Source organism: Marmota monax, unplaced genomic scaffold, assembly GCF_021218885.2.
Source record: "Marmota monax isolate L192 unplaced genomic scaffold, Marmota_monax_Labrador192_F-V1.1 WCK01_AAM20220418_F8-fsc00116, whole genome shotgun sequence".
NCBI classification, from domain to species: Eukaryota; Metazoa; Chordata; class Mammalia; order Rodentia; family Sciuridae; genus Marmota; species Marmota monax.
The window spans coordinates 1,277,015-1,301,554 of NW_026695220.1; the positions used below are offsets into that span (position 1 = coordinate 1,277,015).

The window sequence follows — 24,540 nt, forward strand, 5'->3', positions numbered from 1 at the left end:
TGGTAGAGTGCTTGCCTAGCATGCACAAAACCCTGGGTTAAGATCCCCAGAACCATTAAAAAAAAAAAAAGGCCAGAAAGTAGAGACAGAATCCACTTGACAGAGACAAATATGTACCCAAATCCATACCCCAACTCCCACCTCCTCCTCCAGCCACACCCTACCACTTTAAGTACCACTCAGTTAATCTCTATCAGGGGATTAAATAACTGATTGGATTAAGACTCAATCATTTCTATTTTGAACCTCTTTGAACCTTCTTGCATTGTCTCACACATGGGCTTTTGGGGGACACCTCACATCCAAACCATAATGGGGCCCAAGTACTGTGAGCTGGCAGCAGGCAGCAAATCTTGGCTTCATCCTAGTGGTGCTGTTTTTACAGGAATTAAGGATACACAAGAGGTCATGGAAACTGCCACTGAGATTTCAGAGGAAGGCCTGGGAGATGCAAAGAATAGCAGAGCCAAAGTCCCTCATGGCTGCCCCTGCGAGGGTGATGGGTGAAGCTCTGAAGGTGAAGCCAAAGCATATAGATCCTAGGAAATGAGAGATACTAGTAACTTGGATCATATGCCAAGAAAAGTTACAGACTGTGGAGAGAGCCAGGGTAAAAGAGAGCCCCTGTGCACTGCAACTGGCAAGGTCAAAGGGCAGGGACTACCTAAGCTCTTTGGAGAGCACATCTCACAGCCTTGTGTCCTAGGTGTTGTACTCAGAATTTAACAGGTGGAATGTCAGGACCTGTTTTCCCATCTGGGTTTTGGTCTTGCCCTTCTTTCTATGCCCTTATTTCTCCCTTTTGAAATGGGAATATTTACTCTGTGTCACTGGATATTGGATATATATAATTTGCTTTTGACTTTCACAAGGGCTCACAGCCAAGAGTTTGCTTTGGGTCTCAGGGGAGACTTTGGACTTGGATAGGACTTTGGGTTACAGTCTAAACTGTTAAGACTATGGGACTCATGGAGATGAACTAAATGCATTTTAGAGATAGACATGTGCCAGGGATAGAATGTTATGGTTTGAATGAGAGGTATCTCCCCAAAGCTCTGGGTATTAATGCAGTAATGTTCAGATGTGAAATGACTAGACTGTGAGAGTTGTAACCAAATCATCCCCCCCACCCCTAGTTTGAATGGATTATGTAGGTGGAATTGTAGGTAGGTGGGGCATGGTTAGAGGAGGTGGATTACTGAGGGTGTGCCTTGGAGGGGTTCATCTTCCCTGCAACCCCTTCATCTCACCCCTTTCTCTCTGTTTCTTGACCCTGGGCTGAGCAGCTTTTTTTTTTCACCAGACAGTCCCTTCTCCAATGACGTGCTGCCTCACTGTGAGCCTTGAGTAATGAAGTGGCCATCTATGGGCTGAGACCTCTGAAACTGTGAGCTCCAAATAAATTATTCCTCCTTTAAGTTGTCAGGTCTTTTGTTCACAGCAATGCAAAAACTGTCTAAAACATCAGGCTTGAGAGCTCCATTCTTAAATATGTGAGTAATCAACACATTTGAATAAATAAATCCTCCACCATCTCTAACAGAGACAAGATCCAAGTATAAACTAGAACTTAGAGAAAATCATAGTCAGAGAGAGAAGTTAAGGAAAAAAAAAAACCTAACTCATTAATAACTTTAGGGAGGTAAGAAAAAATAATATATTTATGATGCATGACTATGATATAATAAAGGAAAATTGTGAGAACAAGAAAGAACTCTTGAAAACTTAAAATATAATAGTGGAAAAAAACTTGGAAGAATTGAAAGGCAAATATGAGGAAATCTTCCCCAAAGTGGAACAAAACCAGAAAGAGATATAAAGTGAGAGTGAGTGAATAAGAAAATCAGAGGACTGATCCAAATTTAATCCAATATTCATAAATAAGTGTTCCAGAAAGACTAGAGAAAGAGACCATTGGTGAAGAATTCATCAAAGAAATGATTCAAGGCAAATTTCCAGATTGGAACAACCTGCTGTTACAACTTGAAAGTGCTCCCTATGTTCACAACACAGATGTGAAAAGACGTAAATCAAAGCACATCATGGTGAAATTTCAGAACACTTGGGACAAAGGAATCTTAATGGCTTTCAGAAAGAAAAACAGACCACTTCTAAAGAATCAGGAGTGAGGGGCTGGGATGTGGCTCAAGCCGTATTGCGCTCGCCTGGCGTGCATGCGGCCCAGGTTCGATCCTCAGCACCACATACAAACAAAGATGTTGTGTCTGCCGAAAACTAATAAATAAGTATTAAAAAATTAAAAAAAAAAAAAAAAGAATCAGGAGTGAGTACTGTGGCAGGCTTCTGAAGAAAAACAAGGGAAACCAGGAGACAATCGAGTGGTGTCTTTAATTTCTGAGGTTAAAGGATTCTTGATCCAGAATTCTTCCCTATCTAGTAAATGTGAGGGTAGAACCAAAACATTTTCAGAGATGCAAGGTCTCAAAAATTATCTTCCATACATGCTTTCTTATTAAGTTACTGGTGAAAATGCTGTATGAAAATTAAAGAGTAAACAAAGAAAGAGAAATATAAGGGAATCCAGAAGTGGAGGACCCAGTGAAGATGAGCAGAATAGGGAATTCCCAGGACAGCAGATATCTGGGACAGAGAGAGCAACACATCCCTGTTGGCAGAAGATGTAGAAAGCTCCAGAATGGCTGTCTCCAAGAAGATAAAATTGATAGAGTTTGTAACCTGGGAAACACATTGAGAGAAGATTGACATTTCTAGAGGAGAGTTTAGAATATATTAGCAAAATATATACAAGAAACTGAGCAAATAAATATTGGGAAAATAAAAAGTCGTAATCAATCAGATGACTCAGACATGAAACTATTTTATGTCATAACATTATAAATTCTGACTATTGATCTAATCAAAAAGTAAAACTATAATTCATTATGAGGAAGAAGGGGATTACATGTATGTCGGGAAGAGCTTACAGGTTAGAAAGCCAAATTCTCATCGTTAGTATAGGAAGTTGATACAGATGTACAACTGAAAACGTATAAGTAGCATGATTGTTTTGATACCAAAAGCACAGTCCTTGTCCTTGATGCCAATCCAATAATGAGGACAAGTTTTTCAGAAAAAGACGAAGAAGTTTTCTCGTAGACTTCTGTCTCAGAGGTTGTTTCTAACTGCCAGGGGAAACGGTGGGCTTTTAAAGAGGGGATGTAAAGGCTACATTCCAGCTGTGCCCTGTAATTTATCTATAGCTAAAGAGATGGCCATTTCTTAGATCCACAGATGAAAGCCCCAAAGCCTGGATTCCTTCATTTCTAGGGTCCATGAGCAGAAGGACTGACAACTCTGCCTACGATGGGAAGAAGGTTAACCTTGCTTCTCCCATGGTTGGGCAGGGGAGAGGGAGAAGACAAATGAAAAACCAAAACAGCAGGAAAAACTTGTCCATTTTAAAATAAGACGCAGTAGCCGAGCAGCAAGGGTTATATTCAAAGAATAAAGTGGACCCCAGTTACTGTTTAACAATATAGAAATGACTAAATGCCAAAAGAAACAGAAAAAAGTGTTGAAAGTTGATTTTTGAAATAAGAATTGGGTTAGGGGTACAGGACTACCAGATTACATGGTAAACTTAGTAGAACTATTTGATTTTTATAAAAATTATAAAGAGAACCTCACATTAAATTTTTCTTATAAACTATACAATGACAGATAAGAGGTCTTTACTATTAATAATATTATCAAAAATGAACTGTTTCTTCAGTTGATTTGGTACAATGTTTTAAAATGAAATCATACATATTAATGGCTGAAACACTCTGCTTGTATACAGGAAATGCACAATAAATAATGATTGCTTTCTTCCGGTGTCACTAAGTGAAAGTACCTAAAGACTTTCCTCCTCCCCAAATGTGTTAAAAGCCTTTAATAAAACATTAAAAATTCACTTCCAGTTAAATATAATACTATATTGTGTTAACAAGTATAACATTTTAAAAAAAGAAATGGAAAAGAAAGAAATGAGCTGTTTTGATGTGTGTGTGTGTGTGTTATGAGGGAATTACTATAATATAAATTAGGTTATTTTTAGGAACAATAATTTAATACTGAAAAAAGTTACATTGTGTGGCTATTTCATGGAAATCAAATAACTTGTGATTGACTTATGTCGTTTCATGTTTTCCCAAGCAAATATGATGGTTACCAAATCAGAAGGAAAAACATGCTAGTTAATCATAGCATAAGCTTTTTTCCTAATATGGTATAAACAATTTTAAAGTTATTACTGTATGACATCTTAGGGTGTGTATTTTCTTAAGTCTCAGAGGAAGATTAGTAACATATCATGTGCCTCTCTCTCTCTTTCTCTCTTTAACCAATATTGCTATCCAGACTTTATTTGGAGTCTGAAAAGCCCAGGCTTTTTACATTATAATTAAGCAATGATGTAATCTGATCTGGATTTGTATTTGAGGTAATACCAGGCAATCTAACAGTGTGATATTTGCTTTGATTTTTTTTTTTAGGAATGAATGCTCACAGAAAAGAAGGATTTTCTAGGAATTATAGTGTTTTTTTTTCCCCCCACCCAGTGCTGAGGATTCAACCTGGGGCACTGTATCACTGAACTATATCCCTAGATGTTTTTTTGTTTGTTTAAATTTTATTTTGTGACGGAGTCTTGTTAAATTTCCAAGGCTGGCCTTGAACTTGTGATCCTCCTGCCTCAGGCTCCAAGTAGCTGGAATTACAGGCCCGTGCCACCACACCTGGCTTAGAAATTCTGTTTTAAATATCTTTCATGAATTTCTCAACCAATATGGTACTAAGTTGTTCCAAAACCCAGGTTCCTTAATTTAGTATCAACCATCAATACCATCTCCCAAGGCCAGCCCTCTATGATGTATGAAGGATTCTTAGAAGGTTTTTAATACCTAATCTCCTCTCATATGTGATCTATAATTCACCATTTCACATTTTCACACATTCTGAATGCCAATATGACATGTCCTCTTAAAATGCAAATTGTGAAAAGAAATGCAAATCACAATGGTCATTTACTACATTACTATTTTTCTTGTAATAACTGCCTATGATCAGGAAAAGAGATTTATTGAAGAAATGAGAATGTTGAGGAGTGTATGGGTGGTATCAATGATGGGTGGCTATTGACAGCCTGAGTATAGAAGAGGATGCTGTATGTACGGAAAAAGGGGAAAGAAGGATGTGAAAGGGATGGCACTGGTTTTCTAAGATAAAGATCAAGAGGGTATGTTAATGGGAATATTAGCACAGATGAAGAGGTTAAATCCTGCCTTAAAACTGAATGTGTGGAATGAGACACGTTGACTCAGTGTCCATCTCAAAATAGATTCCTTTCTATAATCATTTAAACCTGACTGACATAATGGAGAAACACAGATATCTCAATTCTTGAGAGACTTTTCCTGTCCTTCTTCATCCTCTCAATATATTCTTTCTTTCCAAGTGTTTATTGAGGTTGAATATTATACATATTTGTGTGACTATTTTATTTTACTATTCTCACCCATTTGTTACAAGTTCCCTAAGGAGAAACACCTTGTTTTGTTTTGTTTGGCTTACAATTGTATCCCAATGTCTGGCAACGCACCATAGTGCATGGTAGATTGTCCATAGTGAGTTATTGAATTAATCAACAAGCATACATTTTTATAGGGGCTGGGGTTGTAGCTCAGCGGTAGAGCGCCTGCCTAGCATGTGCAAGGCCCTGGGTTCCATCCTCAGTACCACATAAAAATAAATAAATAAAATAAAGATATTTTGTCCAACTATAACTAAAAAATAAATGTTTTTTTTAAAAAAAGAATACATTTTTACTGAAAAAGTCACCTCATTCCAAAATAAGTCATTGTCATGAAAAAAACAACAAACCCACAAATAGATTCTGTCACTAATTAGCATGCATGATGACTTTGAACTCTTTCCTTGCCAAAAAGAATGTTAGCCACAGAGCACAGTGGGGTCAGGTGTGGCCGGTGCACTTCAGTGAAATAGTGTACTAGGTGGTAATGGGGCTTACTTATCACTCTAGAAATGGCACTAGACCCATTGCCAAAAGTAAAAGGTGCTAAGTACCCATATCCTAAGGTGCTAAGTATACCACACATTTCCAGAATGGTACATGCATTCCTAGGTCTTACCAGGAACTGGCAACCAATTACCTCATTTCATTCCATCCCATATAAACAGAAGGCTGGGAAGAGAAGAGAGGCGATGGAATGGGGTAAGAACCCAGTGAGAGTGAGGCTCACAGTGAGAGGGTACCCCTCCCATGGCAGGAGAGGGGCCACTTATCCTCTCTCCCAAACCAAGAGTTGAAAGCACTCACAAATGATCCAGAATGATGGAAGATGCCTACAAGGAAGGGAAGGAATTGTCTGTCAATCTGCTGTGTGCTTTTTCACTCAGCAGTCAAAGCTGGTGCATTGATGGCCCCATCTCATCAGTACTTCTGTACTCTGTCAGCCACCAAGGCCAATGTCTGCAGAGAGTCTAGGAAACCTCTGATCAATTGGAGCAATTTACAGGAACATGGGAATGATGCATCTTTGTGTGACTTTTTTCTCTTTATCTTGTAATGCAGAACCAAATTCTACTTGCTCAATGACATGAAGCAGTCAGTTAATACCACACTTACCTAGCTCAGATTACAGTACTGAGGGATGGGCTTTGAACAGCATAGCAGGAATCTGAGTAAAAATTATATACTATTTAAATGGATTTTTTCATTTAATTAGAAAAGGTAATGAAGCTTTTTGTCTTGTTTCATTTTATGGATAATCATCACTAATATAATTGTCAGTAGGGCAACATTTATAATGAGAAGACAATGAGGGAAAAAAAAATCCATACAGTTAATATTAACAATTTAAAATTAATATTATTAATATAATTAATAAATCATAAAAATCTATATTTTTAGTTTCATGTCACTATGCTTAGTGTACCCATTAGGCAAACATATATCTGATAAGGAGTATTCTTTAATGTTTTGATATTGGCTGTTGGTTCAAAAATTATATACCCACTTTTTTAAAGTAGATAACTACTTTCATTTTTTAAAACTTAAAAAAAAAAAAAGACTATTTTTCATTTGTTTTGTGCTGGGAATTGAACCCAGGGCTTTGTGCATGCTAAGCAGGCACTGTACTACTTACTGAGCTTCATACCCAGCTCCAAAATTACTATTATTTTTATTGACAAATCATAATTACACACATTCATGGAATACAACTGGCTGCTCTGATATACAATGTGGCATGATTAAACCAAACAAGTTAACATGTTTATTACCTCACATACCTATAATTTTTTATAGTGAGACATTTGAAATTTTTTCCCATTGTTATTTTGATATATGTAATATACTGATATTGATTATAGAGACCCTGCTATGCAATAGATCTCAAAAGCTATTCTTCCTGTCTATATGAAACATCCCACCATAATTGCCATTCACAACTCCCCATTCCCTCCCTCCCCATGCTCCAGTCTTTGGTAACCACCATTCTCCCCTCTACTTTTGTAAGTTCAACTTTATTAGATTCTACATGTAAGTGAGATCTTGTGGCATTTATCTTTCTGTGTCTGGCTTATTTCACTTAGTGTAATATTCTCCAGATTTGTCTGTGTTATCACAAATGAGAGGATATTCCACCTTTTTTAAGGCCAAATAGTTTTCCATTATTTATACCACATTTTCTTTACTCACTCATTCACTGATTGACACTTAGGTTGTTTTCATATCTTGGCTATTGTGGATAATGCTGCAATAAACGTGGAGGCATAGATATCCCTTTGACATAATTGATTCAGTTCCTTTGAAAACATACCAGAGTAAGATTCCTGGGTCATATGGCAGTTCTGTTTATGGTTTTTTTTTTTTTTCTTGAGGAAACTTCGTATCATTTCCTATAATGGCTATACTAATTTACATTCCCACCAATTATGTTTGAGGATTCTCTTTGCATCTTCTCTATTGCTTGCTATCTTTCTTTTTTGTTTTTTTGATAAATATCACAATGATTTCTCATTGTGGTTTTAATTTGTATCTCCCTAATGGTTAGTGATACTGAACATTGCCATTGGCCATTTGTGTGTTTTATTTTGAGGAATGTCTGTTTGGGTTCTTTGCCCATTTTACAAAAAATGTGGGTTCTTTGTTTTCTTGCTATTGAGTTGTTTGAATTCTTTGTATGTTTTGGATAATAGCTCTTTATCAGATGTTTGATTTCCAAATATTTTCTCTGATTCTGTGAGTTGTCTCTTTAGTTTGTCAATTGTTTCCTTTGCTGTGTGTGCAGAACTGTTTATGTGATATGATCCCATTCGCCTATTTTTGTTTTTGCAGGGTTTTTGGGGTCATATCCAAAAAATTTATTGCCTGACCTAAAACTGTAAAACTACTAGAAGAAAACATAGAAAACATTGAAATTTTGCTAAGTTTAGAAACAAGATCCATTCTCTCTTCCCCTACTGAATAACACATCCTTTCTCCCTTATGGGTTCTGGACCAAAACTGCACTCTCATCCCCTGAACCCTCTGTTCCCTCACTGACCCATGGCAATTCCTGCAGGATTGAACATATTCAAGTATAATTCTAATATTTTAAGAAACTAGAAAGTAGTATTCCCAGTCTCTGCCTTGTAAGCACTCTCTTCTTTCCTTTGTGGAATCCAGTTTTTATACACAGTAATATATATCCCTCCATATATGTAGGGTAAGGTGTGGTGATTGACAACCCTTTCATAACAACATGGAATAGGGGCAATGGTGTGCTGGAGGCAGATTCTACTAACTTCATAAGGGAAAATTGTGCATATTTTCCTCAATTCTGTGTTCTTTGACACCAATTTCAAGTCAGTCATGATGGGTATATTTACACCATGGAAAATAGCAAATATTAAAAATCAGGTTTTCTTTACCCATTGGGAAACTTTTACCAGTGTACCACTGCTAGTGGAGGCTCAATTTCTCAAAGAACAGATGGGGCAAGAAGAGGGATTCTGGGTAGACAGAAACACCAGATGTCCTCTACACCTTCGAAAGAAGATTACAATTCTTAAAATTTAACAATACAAACGGATGAATAAAATTAAAATGATAAACATTAATGACAAGCAGAGGATACATCAAACTAATACGGCTACTGTAATGGAACTTTAAGGAGTATGATTTCTAGAATCTAACATAAGGGGAAAAACAAGCAATTATTAATCCTGCTTCATGTTATAGATAATTAGTTTCAAATTTGTGGCAGCAAGAATTGACACTGAGTAACCTAGTGTATTCACTGGCACTGGAAAACCAGGAAACCTTTAAGCAAAAGCATCTGTGGGGCCATATGACCTCTACTATCTCTTTTTCAATAGCTTTTGTTTTTACTTACCTCATATTTCATGCACCTTCGACCTGATGACACTGAGCTGATTGATACTTTGTTGAGGTAAACAATTAAATTTAATAATACCTGAGAAACTAGAAACATATTGCTTCATTAAATAGTCTTCCATATTTTGGCTGTTAATGTGTTTTTTTTTTAACCACCTATGTGAATAAGGTCATCAGGAACAGAATTATGAATAAACAGGGTGGGTGTACAGTCACTTTCACACTTGACTTTAGAGACATGGTGAAGGCTTTTCTGCTCCATTGCTTCACAAAAGAAAAAATAAATAAATCCCAGGGTTCTGGGATGATGTGAACAATCAAATAGTTGAAATCCAGTCCTTTGGTTTAACCCTTCCTCCAGGCTAGTACATAAATAGCAGCACTTGGCACAAAATAAAACTATAGAACTCCTTGTCCACAGAGTAGGTAAAAGTCAGGCAGACTGATGTGTGCCTACTATTCCAGCTACCCCTGAGATTGAGGTGGAAGGACTTCAAGTTTGAGATCATTGTGGGCAACATAGTGAGACCCGTTTCAAACAGAGTGGGGAAGAGTACTGTTACAGGAACAAAAAAGAAACTTTCCTTTAAAAATTCTTTGCTTGGGGCTGGAGTTGTAGCTCAGTGAGAGAGCACTTGTCTAGCACATATGAGGCACTGGGTTCAATCCTCAGCACCACATAAAAATAAATAAGTAAAATAAAGGTATTGTATCCATCTATAATTAAAAATATAAAAAAAACTTTAGTTATGAAACAGTAAAAATAATAGTGATATACACACAAACTAAGTAACAACATAAGCTTACAAATTGTAAATCAGCATTTTTGATGTCATAATTTTATATAATGTAATAAATAATAATATGTGATTAATATGCTGATCCTCAGAATTTACTAATTTACATTTCTGCACATTAATTCAGGCTATCTAAAACTTAGACTTTTCACAACTTCATTTTTAATTGACATGTTAAAAGTAATGCCAGCTGCAATTGGCAAATGTAAGATCACAAGTGATTTTTTTTTACAGTTTTAGTTTTGAGATATCCTGAGGGCAACTGTTACTGGAGCTTTTAAGAGTATTTTATAGGATGTAACAACATTAGAATAAATTTCTAATTGTTTTGAAATATGAAGTTTAGTATATCTAGAGCCTATGATTTTCATGGAATACCTTTTCTAGAAAGATTTAACTTCATGAAAATCTCTTTGTGTTAGTTTGAGTTTGAATTTATACCAAAGCATTTTAATGTTTCTTGCAACATTTCCTGTAACTTGTGGAGGCTGTAAAGAACCTGAAAATAGCTTCCTGGTTTGTATATAATCCGAAAGGCCTAATTTTGCATTTTATTGCTTTATCTTTAATTATAAGAAAAAAAAATCTTTAAATGACTTTCCTAATTAATAGTTGTTTCATCTAAAGTTTCATGGGAATAGTGTTCTTTTCCATAACTTTGATAATCTTTGCATTCAATCTGTTTCTAAGTTTGTAGATATGTGCTCTGCAGGTCTGTAGCAGTTTTCAATACCAAAGATTCTAAACTCTTTAAAGAATTTTGAAAACTTCCTGAAATGCTTTATTGCAATGTCCAAGTATATACTTTCATTTTATAATAATTGTGGATATTGTTTACCGAGTTTACTGCTTAAGAATGGCAGTTCCTATGGCAGCAAAGGGCAGGTACAGACTTCAGATTTGTGCAGTCACCCCAGGGATTGGGAGGAGGGGCCCGTTTAGGGTTGTGCTGGTAAGCAGTCCTCCCTCTGAGGGTCCAGTAGAGGCTCTCCTCTTTCTTGTGCTGCTTCTGCCTTTCCCCTTGGTGCCCTGAACTGCCTCAAGGCATGCATGCTTCGTGTAGCCAGGCCAGGTAGCCAGGATGCTAGGTTGTTCTATTCCTTTGCTCTGCATGCCATGTCCCACCACACTTAACTACAAAACACAAGTGTAGTGGTCAAATTATTAATAATTTCAAGGCAGCATAGGTCTTAGTGCTATCCTTGTGCCACTGAACAGATCTCACAGCCAGGAAACCCATCCTGCCTACCTCTTACTATGCTTTTTGGGCTGATTGTCCGTCATTTGAGGTGCCAGTAAACACAGAACCTTTGTCAGGGGCCAGGGTAACCAAATTACCTAGGGAGCTGGGGAACTGCAACATTGCGCCACTTTCCAACCTCCCAGGCCTTTCTTCAACCCCTCTTGCAGGTTTTTAGCCTAGATTCTTTTTCTTTAGCTCTTAGAGATTGGTCAGTTTAGGCTCTAGGTTTAGCCCAACTGCTGGTTTCTCAGATCTACCTCCCCTTCTCTGGGAAGGAAGGGATCAAACAGTAGCCCCCCCCCCCCCCCCCCCCCCCGCAAGAATGTGATTATCAGGTCAAGAGATTTTGAGATAATGAAGATTCCAGAGTATGGAAGAGAAGGAGGTAGGATTGGGAGAATGAGAGCTTGCCTAGAGGACTTGATTATAAAGGATGCTAAACTTGGAAAAAAACAATTTTTAAGGCTTTGTCAGGATATGCTGCCAAAGCTGACCTTAGCTTGGAATCCTCTGGCCTCAGCCTCCCAGTAGCTGTTATTACAGGTGTGTGCCACCACAGTGGGCCCAGAACATTGAAATTTTAATCAAAAATAATATTTTTCAAATGACTAAGAAAGTAATATTGATTATTTAGAGTGTTACTCTAAGTCATTGAAAACAAACAATCTAGTACTGGTTTGTTTCAAAAGAGTCCTCTTATTCTAGTGGTTGCTCATTTATTGCATCACAGGTATGTCTATTTACAGAATCTACATATCATATATTTCAACACTAAAAAAATCAGTTTCCTTAGAGATAAGTTTTTTTTTGCATTATTTATTATTCTAAGATTCTTTCAAATAACTGTTTAAATGTTAACAAGATATGTTGTAGGCAATGGAATTTTATTCAGCCATAGAGAAAAATGAAATTAAGCCATTTACAAAAAATGGATAGAACTTGAGAATATTATGTTAAGTGATATAAGCCAAAGTCAGATAACTTCTCTATTCTATCATCTTGAGACCTGGGGTGGGGTGGTATCTCTAGAAAATCAAAGGAAGATCAGTAGAATAGAGAAAAGGACCAGAGAATCATAGGAAGGGAAGTAAATGGAAATACTGGGGAATGATATTGGTCGTATTATATTGCGATATTGTATGCATGTATGGATATGTACCAATCATGCCCACCTGTATTACTGGTCTAGTTCTCTTCTGACCCCAAATTATTAATGTTGAAAAAAAAAAGGAGAAAAAATAAGATGTTGTAGGAATTCATGCCATTAGTTCTATAGACCATTGATGGCGAAATTTTATTACAAGTTTTCATGGTCTGTGTTTCCAAGGGATCAATCTGTTCCTATATAATTTCTTACATCCTGAAGTACAAAACAATACAAAATCAGTTGCTTTCCTTTCTCCCAGGGGCGAATAGGAAATGACTATGAAACTAGTGATAGTGATACCCCTCCCCCCAGATGAAGATGGAACACCCTAGAAATGCTGAGGCAAGTATAGAAAGCAAGTTTTATTTAAAGGATAGAACAAAGATTTCTCTGCAGAGAAGGGACCCCGGAGCTGGATATTGGGGGTATCCTGGCCCTTTTACACATTTTAGAATTCCTTTGTTCTCATGCTTCCTTCTCCCCTTATCTTGTCTTTCTCCCCTCCCCATCGTGCATCTGTGACATGTGGCCAAAAGGTGGAGAGATGCAAGAGTGAAAACAAAGCTGCCCAGAGGCATGGGCAGGAAGGGACCAGCCCAGGAGGCATTAATTAACAACTCTTTCAACTCCCTGCAGGGAGGAACAATTAGGGCAGGTTACCTTAGCAGCATGTTAGAGGAGGAAAGGGAAGGGCTTTGGTGATATCATCTTTTGATTTCCTTTCCTTTCCAACCAGCCCCCATCTTCCCAGTCCCACCCAATTATGTATTATCTACACTGTCTTTTTGCTCCCTAGCCTCAATTACTATTCTACCTTGGCCTACCTATGTTTCTGAAATGTTAATACATAAATGCTTGAACTGAGAGGAGAAAGTAACTGGCCTAGTTCTCTTCTGACCCCAAATTATTCATCACTTACCAGCAACTTCCCCTGTTTTGGAGATCGGAGAAAGGAAGTTGCCAATAGGATATGTTATGCTCGAATTCAGGACCCCCAAAAGACCACCAGAGACCAAGATCGAGGTAAGCAGCAAAGAGGTGTTTACTGCGAGCTAGCTCGGTCTTCCACGCGCACACACAGCAACTGGTGACGCTGAGAGGCCCCGAGCCCAGGTTTTGCAGCAGTTTTATACATTCTTTGGAGAAGGCAGGGACCCCCACATACATCATAGCATCTCTTAGCAAATCATCACACACCGCGGGAAAATCAAATAACAACTCTAAAACATGATTAGCACATTCACTGGCGGGAACAAGTTGGGTAGGGGTGATTGGTTTAAGCCAAGAGAGTGTGTAGTGCTGAACTACCCGTGGTTTCCCAACAAGTTATCAACCACCGTAAACTACTGAGAGGGTCATCTGGCATCCCAGGTATTTCCCTGTCTCATGCTGATTGGTGGCTGCTAGAGGGTTGCTATGGGTCCTCACCTAGCCTGACTGAGTCAGGGACACCTAGCACAGCCGATCTCTCCTGTTATTTGTAGATAAACAACTTAGCAGGGTGGGAATGTGCCTAGGAGTGCTCTGTGGGTCTTTCCAAGGACAAAGGTCATGCTCCTTCCTTGGACAGGCTTTGCTCTGAGGTAGAGGCTGGTTTTTCAGATACATTTGATATTTTCCTTTTGGTGATTGGGAAGACTCAGGAGTAAAATGCAGAAACCCAGAGCTGAATGTGCTCAGGGAATAGGATACTATGGTTTGTTCAGCCTGTTTCTTAAGTCTGTTCTTGTACCCTGGTGGGTGGGGTGGGGAATAGTGAGGGGAGAGGCAGCCCAACCAGGTTGAAGAGGGAGGGTGTTATGGTTGAATATGAGGTGTCTCCCAAAAGCTCATGTGTGAGACAAAACAAGAATGTTCAGAGGTTAAATGATTAGATTATGAGAGCTATAACCCAATCAGTGGAATAATCCACATGAATGGACAAACTGGGTGGCATTTTTAGGCAGATAGAGTGTGGTTAGAGAAAGTAGGTCACCAGGGGTGTGCTTTTGGGGGTTGTATTTTGTCCCTGCCCCCCTTCCTTCTTTCTCTCTCTGGCTGTCCTGAACTGAACTGCTTTCTTCCACCACACCCTTCTCCCGTGATGTTCTGCCTCATCTTGGTTTCAGCAATGAAGTTGGCTGATCATGGACTGAACCTATCAAACCATGAGCCAAAATAAACTTTTCCTCCTCTGTGTGGTCCTTGTTGGGTATATTTGTCACAGCAATGGAAAGCTGACTAAATCAGAGGGGCAGCTCACCATTGCAAAGAGTGCAGGAGGATATCTACCTAGAATAACTGCACTTGCTCATATTCTCACCTGCTAGTTTTTGCAATGCCCATACAATGCCCATACAATGCAGGTTTCCCAACAAGTTATCAACCACCGTAAACTACTGAGAGGGTCATCTGGCATCCCAGGTATTTCCCCTGCTCTCCTCCCAGGACTTGACTTTATTTTTATTTTTTTGAAGTGCTGGGTTTTGAACTCAGGGTCTTACACATGTAAGACAAACTGTGCCACTGAACTACATCTCCAGTCTGTCCCAGGACTTGACTTCCTGATCACTTAGATTTAGGGTATGTGTTATCTCTCCTACTTGATGGACAGCTAGCCTTAGCTCTTTCAGGCCAACCTGTCTTCATTGCTATCCTATGAGGAGTAACAGTGATTGAGTTGTATAAAATGATTCATCACTTCTCTGACCTGGATAGATTGAAATGAGTTTTCGGGCTTGTCAAATTTCAAAGCTCTGTTTCATACCACACATATTATTGGGATTTGAAAGGTGCTTAATAATTATTCATCAATGAATAAGCTTTGAAAGGAGATTAAAAAGTATTATGAAATAAATTACAGAGTTATAATTGAGGCTTATTCAGAGCAAAATTATCTTTGGTATATTTCAAGCAGTAGATAAATGTCAAAGGCATCAGCAAAAAAAAAAAAAAGGCAAAATTGCTGAAATGGCATAAATTCACATTTATAGGGGCTGCTGGTGAAAGATGGGATTGGTCTGTATGAAAAACTGTTTCAAAGAACTATCAAAATTCCATCGAGGATGTCATTTTGGATACTAATATTTTTCAAGTAATGATTTACAGAATTTTGAGGTGTTTTTTTTTTTTGGCATAACCTAGAAACCTTTGGCATTTCTTCTGTATGACTGAAAAGATTTCCCCTAGAGGGAAACCCTATTATTTGGGCTTTTGAAAAATAAATTTTGTCCCTTTGGATGCATTTGTAGCCCTGGCTAATGAGTGAGTTTGAAATTCTTAGGAAATATTGAGGTTAAAGAAAAATCAAGACACTGGGCACAATAACACTTGTCAACATAACAAATAATTTAATATATGCTTGAGAATTTTGAATTTAATAAAAAAAGTGATTGGATCCATTACAGGGGCCAGTGATCAAAATGAGACCAGGTGTAGAATTGAGGAATGTATATAAAATCCTGGATTATATAAATTGTATAATTATGTGGCATTACTTTGAATTGGAACTACAAAGAGTTGGTTGGGAAACAGTAGTGCTCAGGCACCCATTAAGTCAACACTGAAACCAGATGGTGGGAACAGTTTGAAACCAAGCCAAGCTCTTTGGAAACCAAAGAAATCTTCAAATTCATTTTGCTATGCATGAAGAGAGATAAATCCCACCTATTAACTTATCTAATTGTCCTTAGCTAGCAATATTAGGTTCAGCCTTGTATTCCTTTGACTTTCATTTAATATGGAAAGCAATATTTTGATATCACTGGAAAATAACGGAATTCATTGAACAGTACATATACCAATTTGCTTAGCATATTCTTCCCTGACTTTTTTTTTTTTTCAGTAGTGGTAATTGAAGCCACTTGCTAGGCAAGTGCTCTACCACTGAGCTACACCACCAGCCCTTTTAAAATTTTATTTTGAGAGAGGGACTTGCTAAATTGCTCAGGCTGTCCTAAAACTCGCAATCCTATTGCTTCAGCCTCCCAAGTCACTGGGATTACACTAATGCACCACCACACTCACCCACCTCCTCATTTTTGAAACCATGTTAATACATTGAGGAAACCTACTCAACTTTGAACAATGATCGAAGGACAACAATGAAAACATATGAGTTTGAAAGACTAGAAAATGATACCACAAATTTAAAAGTAATCGTCTTCCAAAAGCATTTGTACCTTTGATGTTCTAAATATGAACATTTTATAAGGAGTAATAATCTAAACTAGCTTTTACCTTCCTTTCTGCTTCTGCAAAGAGCATACTCCCCACCCTCACCCCAACATATTTGCTGAAGAAATCTTTCTTTCTTATCAAAACTAGGTCAGTTGTGAGAAAAAAGAAGTCTTTTTCTGGTTGAATTACTTGTTTAGGAGCTTTGACTATTTTATATAGAGACAAAGAGTAGCCTCAACCTGCCTGGTCGGAGTGGGCCAGGTTTACCAAGATGGGAGATAGTCTATCCAGAGAGAGATGAGAAATACCCAGGTTAAGGTGCCAGTCAAAGGCTTGGAGGCAAAAGGCTGGATAGAGCCTGAAGCTGGCACAGCACGTTTGAGAACTAAGACTGAACAGAAAGTCTTGCATGGAATATTGTAACTGCAGAGGTGCAGAGTTGTTCTACAATGGGCCTGATACTCCTGAAATATTACATCCTGGCTGAACTAAATCTTGGCCTTCTTGTTATTAGAAACATCAGTAAATAAAATTCATATTTCCTGTTTCAATGCAAGTTTCACTGTGGCTTAGATTGATCATATGGTGGTTTAGAGCACAAGTCCTGGGAGATATAGAAATGGACTATTGTATTTTGATTCACTTATTTCTTTGTGCCTAGACACTACATAGTCCTGACTGGTTTGTTTTTCATTCCCTGAATAAATCAGTTATTTAAAAAAAATCTCATGCCCACCACTTTGAAGAAAATGACCCAGTTGTCTTCTTTCTCATCAGTGTCATCCTTTTCTTATCAGAATCAACGTTGCCTGCTTTCCTAAAACCTGCACAATCTTGGTTATTACACTAGCTAATCAGCTTCCTTTCTAAAATTCAATTATGAACTTCCTTTAAGTTTTACTTCCTCTATATGAAGAAATACTTAACTAACTCTATTTTTTATTGTTTTTTAGTTGATATAGTACCAGTATACACCTTGACATAATCACAAAAGCATTGTACCCAACAGCACTCCCCCGCCCTGCTCCCCTCCCTCCACTCCACGGATCCCTCTTTAATATATATATATATATATATATATATATATATATTTTTTTTTTTTTTAATTGGTGTCCTGTGGATACACCTGTTGCCAGGACCCACTGTGCCACATCCAGGTACACATATGTGAAAGTCTGGTCAGCTTCATTCTACTGTTCTTCCCTTTTCCTGTCCCTCCTTCTTCCTCCTCAATTCCCTTTGAGTACTGATTTTTCCTCTATTTTGATGAAATTTCCTCTCCCTTCTTTTCCCCCCATTCTTCTTCTCTCTCTCTCTCTCTCTCTCTCTCTCGTTTTTAATCCCCTTCCCCTTATTTTGTATTAGCTTCCACATGTCAGAAAAAACATTGACTTTTGGGGACTGGCTTATTTCACTTAGCATGATAGTCTCCAGTTCCACCCATTTACTGGCAAATGCCATAATATCATTTTTTCTTTATGGCTGAGTAATACTCCATTGTGTATATATACCACATTTTATTTATCTATTCATCTGTTGAAGGGCACCTAGGTTTTTTAATTCCACTCTTTACTACTTTCCCCCTAGTTCTGAATTCCTGTCTGGCTTGATTCACCCAATCAAAACCCTTAGCCTTGCTTGTATAGTTGACTAGCATCAATCTTTAGCCCTTTAAACTCCAGGACTTGCTGCATTGAAGATGAAGACACATCTTCTGTCTTTGAATTCATCACAGCATAATGCTGACTGTATTCCTTTCTGAATGCTACTCAAAATCAATAATCTCTCCCTCCTCAGGAGTACTTTTATGTTTTTAGAAGGCAATACTAACTTAACACTTGATTCTGTTTTGAACATTGCCCTTTAATTGGTCTACAGGTGTGTAGTTTATTCCAAGGAATGCAAATTCCAAGTCCTCCTACTTATTGAGGTTGGCTATGTACTGGAAACTCTGCTTTGTACTTTTATGTGCATTACCATTTAACCTCTATGAGGTGATTGTTATTATTATCTCTGAGATCACAGAGCTAATAACAGTTTTACCTAATCCTGGAACCAATGTGGTTGAGTGTCCAATCTCTTGCCTTGGCCTCCACTCTACACTGAGACACGTTAATAAATTGGTACATCTGGTATTCCACTGAGGCTCTGTACTTTCTCAGTTCTCCAACCTTTCATAATAGGTGTCTCATCCTGCCTTGTTGCCTTCTCTGTTGTGGGCTTATGGGCTGCATCAGAAAAGAGATCTATTTTATTGAAGGAAAGAAATGCATTAGGTACAGTAGTTAATAGAAATAGGATATGTTGGCTCAATAAAATCAGGAGAGGCACTGAAAGGAGCATACAAGAGGACAAGTCTCACAGTGTTTACATTTCTGGGGCTGGAGAGTGCAGAGCCAAGAACAGAGCTGAAGGATGGCCAGGAGGAGGAGAGGGTCCAACTCTAATTGAATTCTGCAGGGACCACAGCCAGTTGTTTGGGTTTCTCCTCCTCTTTTTCCCAAGAAAAACAACATGCAAATCAAGGACACACAGTAGTTGGGTTGAAGTAGCCTGTGTAATTAGGGCTGAAGTGACCAGTGGTATTGTGAGCTTAATTTAGAGAATATCTCAGAGGCAGTGTGGGAGGGGTTTGTCTCACAACAAAGGAGAAGACTTGATATAAAATCAGAAAGCTCAGTTGGGTACGGTGGTACTTGCCTGTAATCCCAGTGACTAGGGAGGCTGAGGCAGGAGATCATGAGTACTGCAATAAACAAACAAACAAACAAACATAAATAAATAAAATAAAAAAGGGCTGGGGTAGAGCTCAGTGTGAAGCACCCTAAATTCAATCCCCAGTTAAAAAAAAAAGTTCAAATTAAACCCATGAACTTTAATGCTTCTTGGATAACATGCTGCTGGACTGATTTTGGTCAGTCTAAGGATAAACTGGGAAATTGTTAGTCTGGGTACTGAGGTTGTGTGGAAGGAGGATAGCTGCCTCTACGCTTCAGCACTGAGAAGTTGGAGCTTGTTCGGTTGGTGGTTTCAATGAATTAATCTGAATTAGTATATATCATTATTAATAGCTATCCATAGTGAAATTAGAACTGTGATATATTGATATTATAGCTATTGTTATTTGTCCAGAAGCTACCCCTGCCCCAAGCCCAGCCCTCCTGATAGAAACTAAGGAAGAAACAACTACTCAGGGCTGACCACAGACTTTATGCGGTTATAAACAAATTTGATCCTGCCCTCTGGGCCTTTCTCCTTAGCTCCCTGCAGTTTTTGGCTTTAGTGGAATCTAGATCTCAGAGGCAACCAAAGCAAAGGTTGTGAAAATGAATGAGTAGGTGATGACCTGTTGCTGAGATCTCTCCAGGACAACTTTATACCAGTCGTTGTCCAATTTTGGCAACATTTGCATCATTGGGAGGGGTGGTTAAAACACAGATTTCTGAGCTCCATCTTCATTCCTAATTTAGTAGATGTGAAGGAGAGCCTAGAATTTGCATTTCTTTCCAGTTTCTAGTGATGTTGGTGCTGCGGTCTGGGATCCACTGTTAGAAATCATCAGGGAGAAATCATTTTCACTCCTGTGAAATGCTCGTCTTCCATGCAGCATCTGGCTGTCATCTACTGACATCCAGTCACTCTTGTGCACAGCCTGGGAAGATCCTATGGCACAAAGGTCACTGTCATCACCTGAATTTGTCCTAGGATTTCAACACCTGAGGAACCTTCTAGCACCCCAGATTTCAGAACACATTTACCTCCTCAGTTCAGTAGATTTTTCACCTCAACTCTTAAATCTCATTTCTGTAGCCCACTCCAGAGTCACTCTGAACTTCCCCACATACAATATAAATTTAAACTTGTCTTCTTTATAACCCAAACTTCTGCTCCTTTGAATTCTCACAGCTCCTGACCGCAACCTCACCTACATTTTGAGCACAAGGAAAGCTTAATTATATCAGATCTTGCCATGTCACACAGGCTGGCCCCAAAATCCTGGGCTTAAAAGATCCTTCTGCTTTAGTCTCCTGGGTAGCTAGAGCAGTAGGCATGTACCATCATGCCTGGCTTTAATCCATTTGTTTAATTCATCATGATTTCTTCTTGGCTCCTAGCCCTTCTTTATAGAGCATAGAACGAAGTTGACCGTGAAAATTACTCTCAATTAATTCTCATCCCTATGTTTCCATCTCTTTCCAATGATCATTGCTGAGCCATTGCCACAAAATGTCTTCTCTATTTTTACACTGGGTGGGTGGTGGGCTGGGGGAGACAAACAAGTAACTACAGTGTGCAACAGTGTACCATGAAATTCATAAGCATAATACAGAAACCCATGAACTTGTAAAGGTATGAAAGAGAACATCCAATTAGGATGATCATAAAAAAACTTTAAGGTTATTAAAGGAGATAGAAATATGAATGGTAGACTCTAAGCTCTATAAGTATAGGAATGATATAATTTGTATTCATTTTTGATAGCACTTTATGTTTTTTGAAAAAAGAATTCATCATGAATTGTGATTATTTGTTCATTGTGCAATACAGTGTGATATACCCTAAGGGTGCTCAAGTGCTTACTGAATGTATTTTAAGAAGCAATTTATCATTTATCACTCTCTCTCTCTCTCTCTTTCTCTCTCTCTCTCTCTCTCTGTGTGTGTGTGTGTGTGTGTGTGTTGTGTAAGTGTAGAATATTCTGAGGAGGATAAATACTGGCTTGCTTTATCGATCAGCATACTGATTACATTTGTGATAAGGTAAATGCCCCTTTTTGTAATTTAAATTTCTGCAGTATAAACAAAAATGTTATTTTTGAAGAAAAAGGCAATTAGCTTACTTTTAGCAAAAGTGATAGAAATAATTAAACTTTCTCTATTTCCTGAGACCCTGCTGTATGTCTCTTGTGTGCTACCTCATTTACTTCTTGGCACTTGTCACAAGGCTGTTGTAAGACTCACTTTGCAAATGAGTCTCAGAGAAATTATTGTATTTCATGGATTATAAAATCAAAATTTCTTTGAAATTTATATGAATCTTATTATTTGTGGTATATTAGATTTAATACATAAGATAAGTTGTGCTGTTGTCAAGTATTGGATACGGTATCTAACTCATGGTTTACTTGTCTCTAAATTCTATACTTTTCCCCCATTAAATTGCATTATTTAGCAAAAGCAGACTTTGGCTCCTTTTCTAAGTTTTCTTTCTTTCTTCCTTTTATGCCCATTCTCTCCCTCTCTCTTACACACTTAAAATTCCCTCTTCATCAGATGCTCTATCTTACGTTCAAGGCTTTTGCTATTTGAGTTTAGCCACAGTGAGCTTCATCTGTCTATTAGTTTATTAGTCTTCTTTCTCCTGCTAAATGACTCAATTAATCTATTTTATTCAATTCTATCATCCATAACCCTTTAGAATCATTGGGGAAGAACTACTATTTTTTATATATTTGGTTAATTGACCAAACTAATTCTGATAACTACAATAAAAGTTTTTAAATTTTCCTTGGGAAGTTAGCTGCTCCGAGATAGTGTGTCTTAAACTGGGCAGGCTATAAGTGTATATTTTGGGAGCAACATTTTTTTTAATATATATATTTTTTGTTTTAGTTGTAGATGGACACAATACCTTTAGTCTTTGTTTGTTTATTTTTATGTGGTGCTGGGGATCGAACCCAGTGCTTCATGCATGCTAGGCAGGCACTCTACCACTGAGCCACAATAGTTTTATTGAAAGATTTTCTTGAAAGGGAAGCAGAAGTGGGACATTGAAAAATGTCAACAAACATCATTGAAAGAAGTATTTTTTTAACTTAAAGGAAATAGAAAATTTTATGAATCAGAATGAAATATTCATATATATTTAAGGGGCAAGTTAATAAAAATTTGAACTGGTGGTGACTTATCACAACAATTTGTGGTTGAAACCATAGACTTTGATTAAGACTTTGAATCCTTGTTTCTCCCTTTTTTAGGTATGTGTCTTTGAGCTAATTGGTTCAACTCCTTGTGTCTCAGTTTCTCAGTTTTCTCATCTGTTCAATAGGGCTAATAATATCACCTGCCTCAATGGGGTTGTCTTGAGACTTAAGTGATGAGTATACATTAAATGGTAGAAGAGTGGCTGGTACATTGTGGACTTTCATTAATATATTTTAATTTTTATTTATGCTTCTAGATATAACAGAGGTTCTTCTTTTTTTATTCTCTTTTGTTGTCTTGAAACAAAAGTTCAAGAAGTCCTACTTTAGCTCTTATCCCAGGATTCTCTCCAATATGTTGCACTTAATTCTGTTCTGTTGGGTCTTTCATAATGACTCAGGAATGCACTGTTTTTTTTTCTCCTCCTTCTTCTCCTCCTCTTCCTCCTCCCCTTTTGGTAGCAACATTAAAAACAAAGAGTAGCTGTTTTAGGAATGTGGGAAATGAAGGAGAATGACTTTTAGTTTCACTCATGTTTAAAATGAAATAATCATTGGGAATGGTGTGCCACAGTTAAGATTTCAGAGGTAGAGAAGTAAAGATTTTCAGTCTCAACTTCTTTTTGGTACTATAGCTTGCATCCACTGGCCATAAAATATCAAGTACATAACTTAAAACTTTCTCTCATAAGCCAAGGGATATTTACAGTCTCATCTAGTTATGGCTCATGTGGAAATAAATTTTCTGACGCAACTGAGTTAAAAAAAAAAGTGTCTCTTTATTTGGTTAACACTAATTCTGCACTTTGTTTTTCCTTGTTGACTTTAAAAGGAAGAGAAAAAAAAAAAAGTAAAACACTTTGACAGTAGAATTTCAGTGAATGAAAAATTCCCCACCTACAGCAATGTTTGAAGTGGCTGACAATTGAGGACCTTGTAGGCTATTTTTGACACATCAGAATACCATATTATGCAAAATTCAAATAGTCTGAAAGTCACAGAAAAGATCAATGTGAGAGTAAGGGGCACCTCTTCTGTTCTCTCCTCTGTCTTTCATCTGATAAAATCTTTGGCTCAAAAGTTCACGAACTTTGAGGGCAAATACTCCAATTTATCAATGACATTGCTGAAACCAACCCTACCATCTCCTCCAGAAACTAAACACTTGGAGAACAGAGGACAGGATAAGTGTAGCCTGAAGAATTAGAGAGTGGTCTAAATGACACATCCTTTGCTGTTCCCCTTTCCCACCAATATGTTCTAGGTTTATATTTTTTCCTACTAGAAATAAAAGCATATGAAGATTCACCATAACTCATGGTAATTGCTTCTAAGTTGCCATGTACCATACTAAACTCACAACTACATTATGGAGCATACATTATTATTTCTATATCAAAGGTAAACTTAAGACTGAAAAAAATTTTTGGATAAATTGTTCAAGGTTACAAGTAGGTCATGGGCCAGGAGTTGGAATTAGAGCCTGATGTATTGACTTGCTATTGATGCATAATGAACTACATCACAATCATTGCCAGGCATGGTGGCGCACATCTGTAATCTCAGTGGTTTGGGAGTCTGAGGTAGGAGGATCGCAAGTTCAAAGCCAGCCTCAGCAACTTAGAGAGGCCCTGTCTCAAAATAAAAAATAAAAAAAAGGCTGGGGATGTATGTGGCTCAGTAGTTAAGTACTCTTGGGTTCAATACCTGATACAAATAATAATAATAATATCATAATCATAATTTATTTCTAACATATCTATAGGTCATCTTCTGGATTGGCTGATCCACGCTGAGATTGGCAGTGTGGCTGACCAGGGTAATTCTGCTCTTTATGCCTCTCTTTTTCCACCTGAAACCTCTATATCT

General features: G+C 37.8%; 1 protein-coding gene across 2 annotated transcripts in view; it reads left to right on the top strand.

Moving 5' to 3' along the window:
• The window catches only part of Prim2 (DNA primase subunit 2), a 436,920-nt gene that overhangs the window by 82,758 nt on the left and 329,622 nt on the right, over positions 1 to 24,540 (top strand). The window contains exon 2 of one of the 2 annotated variants that reach the window (XM_046432559.2): positions 1,304 to 1,387. The exons of the other annotated variant lie outside the window; for it this stretch is intronic. The gene's annotated coding sequence lies outside the window, so the exon portion shown is untranslated. The remainder of the gene's footprint in view (positions 1 to 1,303; positions 1,388 to 24,540) is intronic. 2 annotated transcript variants of the gene reach the window in all.